Source organism: Pseudophryne corroboree, chromosome 2 (assembly GCF_028390025.1).
Source record: "Pseudophryne corroboree isolate aPseCor3 chromosome 2, aPseCor3.hap2, whole genome shotgun sequence".
NCBI lineage: Eukaryota > Metazoa > Chordata > Amphibia > Anura > Myobatrachidae > Pseudophryne > Pseudophryne corroboree.
Window position 1 is genome coordinate 427,115,028 of NC_086445.1, and position 3,356 is coordinate 427,118,383.

Sequence of the window (3,356 nt, forward strand, 5' to 3'; positions counted from 1 at the left end):
GGCAAAATTCTGGTCTTTGTTTGTACTGTGGGGGTAAAGGACATTTTGCCCGTAATTGTCCGAACAAGTCGGGAAACGCCTCGACCAAGTGAATTGTGAGGGGGTTCACTTTGGTCTGCAGCTTATCTCCTCGAATAATTCCCTGTTAGTCCCAGTTAAAGTTTCCTTTGGCGGCCTCTGTTCTTCGGTGTCGGCTTTCGTTGACAGTGGAGCTGCAGGGAACTTTATGGACTTAACGTGGGCCAAGGCCTTAGGTATTCCTCAGTTAACCTTGGGTAGGCATATCACAATGCATGGTTTGGATGGGAGTCCCTTATCCAATGGGGTTATTTCCCTCTGTACACCCCCTGTTCTACTTTCGGTAGGAGCTCTTCATTCCGAAAAAATTGAATTTTTCCTTACCCATTGCCCAGCAGTTCCAGTGGTTCTGGGTCACCCTTGGCTGGCCTTTCATAATCCCATCATTGATTGGCAGTCGGGGGAGATCTCACAATGGGGTACCATCTGTAATAAGGAATGTATTACGCTTCCCCTCAGAATTGCTGCTGTCATTTCCCGCACCCATTCCTGTGGAATACCAGGATTTTGTTGATGTCTTTTCCAAGGGCAATGCGGACATTTTGCCTCCCCATCGGCCTTATGATTGTGCTATTGAGCTAATTCCTGGTGCCACATTGCCAAAGGGAAGGTTATATGCTTTGTCCGGACCAGAAACTGTGGCCATGAATTAGTATGTTAAAGAGAGCTTAGGGAAAGGATTTATCAGGCCATCTAAATCCCCTTTAAGTGCAGGCTTCTTCTTTGTGGAGAAGAAAGATGGATCACTCAGACCCTGCATTGACTTTAGAGCCTTGAATAAAATCTCAGTAAAGAATACTTACCCTTTGCCGCTGATTTCTGTCCTCTTTGATCAGCTACGTTCGGCTGTGATTTTTTCTAAGATTGACCTGAGAGGAGCGTATAACCTCATCCGAATAAAGTCAGGAGATGAGTGGAAAACGGCATTCAGTACTCAATCGGGTCACTACGAGTATCTGGTTATGCCATTCGGCCTGTCTAACGCTCCGGCAGTTTTCCAGGATCTCATTAACGATGTGCTCCGTGATTTTCTTGGAAGATTCGTAGTCGTCTACTTAGACGATATCTTGATCTATTCTGACTCTATTGAACAACATGTTACCCAGGTGCGTCAGGTTCTTCAAAAATTACGTGAAAATCACCTATATGCCAAGCTGGAGAAGTGTGAATTTCATGTCACGGAGGTATCCTTTTTAGGGTACATTATTTCCCCTCGGGGATTCTGTATGGAACCAAAGAAGCTCCAAGCCATCCTTAGTTGGGCGCAACCCACCAACTTAAAAGCAATTCAGCGCTTTTTAGGGTTTGCGAATTATTATAGAAGATTTATTCATTCTTTTTCCGACCTGGTTGCTCCCATTGTGGCACTGACTAAGAAGGGAGCGGATCCAACCAACTGGTCACGTGAAGCTGAAGTATCTTTTCAGGCCTTGAAACAAGCCTTCATCTCAGCCCCAGTCCTCAGACATCCCAACCCAGAATTGCCTTTCATTGTTGAGGTTGATGCCTCGGAGGTTGGAGTAGGGGCTATCCTGTCTCAGAAGGATCCAGACTCTCTAGAATTACATCCTTGTGCCTTTATGTCCAGGAAATTCTCTTCTGCTGAATCCAACTACGATGTTGGTAACCGGGAATTACTGGCTATTAAATGGGCTTTCGAGGAGTGGAGGCATTGGCTTGAGGGAGCAACACATACCATTTCAGTTTTGACTGATCACAAAAATCTTCAGTACATCGAATCTGCTAAACGGCTGAATGCCCGGCAGGCTCGTTGGGCTTTATTTTTTACTCGTTTCAAGTTTTTTATCACCTTCAGGCCAGGTTCCAAGAATACCAAGGCGGATGCCCTGTCACGCAGTTTTCTTCCAGTTCATGATAACAGTCCTGTTACTCCCATTCTTCCGTCTTCAGTCATTCGGGCAGGTCTCACACAAGATTTATTCACCCAGTTAAAGCAGCTTCAACATCAAGCTCCTGGAAATACTCCTGCTGGTCGTCTTTATGTCCCTAAGTTTTTGAGAGCAACTGTTTTGACTGAGTTTCATGATAGCAAAGTTGCCGGGCATCCGGGGATCTCTAAGACTTTGGAATTAGTCTCCCGCTCAGTATGGTGGCCTGGTCTTTCCAAAGACATTAAGGAGTTTGTTTTTTCTTGTCAAGTCTGTGCACAGCATAAAGTTCCCCGTTCCTTGCCTATCGGTCAACTTATGCCCTTAAATGTTCCTCTCAGGCCATGGTCTCATATTTCCATGGATTTTGTGGTAGACCTCCCTCTGTCAGCCGGATGCCGAGTCATATGGGTAGTAGTGGACCGTTTTAGCAAGATGGCCCATTTCATTGCTCTTCCCCGACTGCCATCTGCCCAGGGATTGGCAGTTTTGTTCCTCCGCCATGTTTTCAGACTCCATGGATTACCCACGGATATTGTTTCTGATCGGGGTCCACAATTCATTGCACAATTTTGGAAGTCTTTTTGTGCCTCATTAAAGATGAAATTGTCGTTAACGTCCGGCTACCATCCCCAATCCAACGGGCAGACTGAGCGAATTAATCAATCATTAAAACAGTATTTGCGTTTGTACTCGGCCAAACTCCAAAATGATTGGTCCGAGTTTCTTCCTTTGGCGGAGTTTGCTTACAACAATGCCTGTCATTCCTCCACCAATGTGTCTCCATTTTTTACAGTTTTCGGTTTTCACCCCAGGGCTAATTCCTTTTTTCAACATTCCTCTGTCTCCTCGCTGACCTTGACCTCTCATCTCAGACTCATTTGGAGAAAAGTGCACCTTGCTCTCAGAAAAGCGGCATTTCGGGAGAAAATTTTTTCTGACAGGCTCCGGCGGCCTTGCACTTTTAAAGTAGGAGACAGGGTATGGTTATCGACTCGCAACATTAAACTTCGACAAACCTCAGCCAGATTGGGCCCCAAATTTATTGGACCTTTTCATATTATAAAAAAAATCAATCCAGTTGCTTTCCGGTTACGTTTACCAAAAACTCTCCGGATCGGAAATACGTTCCATTGCTCCTTGTTGAAACCATACGTTTCTTCCAGTAGATTTCCTCGAAAAGTCTCTCAGGGGAAATCACCAGTAGATGTACAAGGTCAGCAGGAGTTTTTGGTGGAGAAGGTTCTCGATTCCAAGTTGTCCCGGGGTCGGCTTTATTTTCTGGTACATTGGAGAGGTTATGGTCCAGAAGAAAGATCTTGGGTCCTGGATAAGGATCTCCATGCCCCGAGGCTCAAGAGGGCATTTTTTTGAGAATTTCCTCAGAAA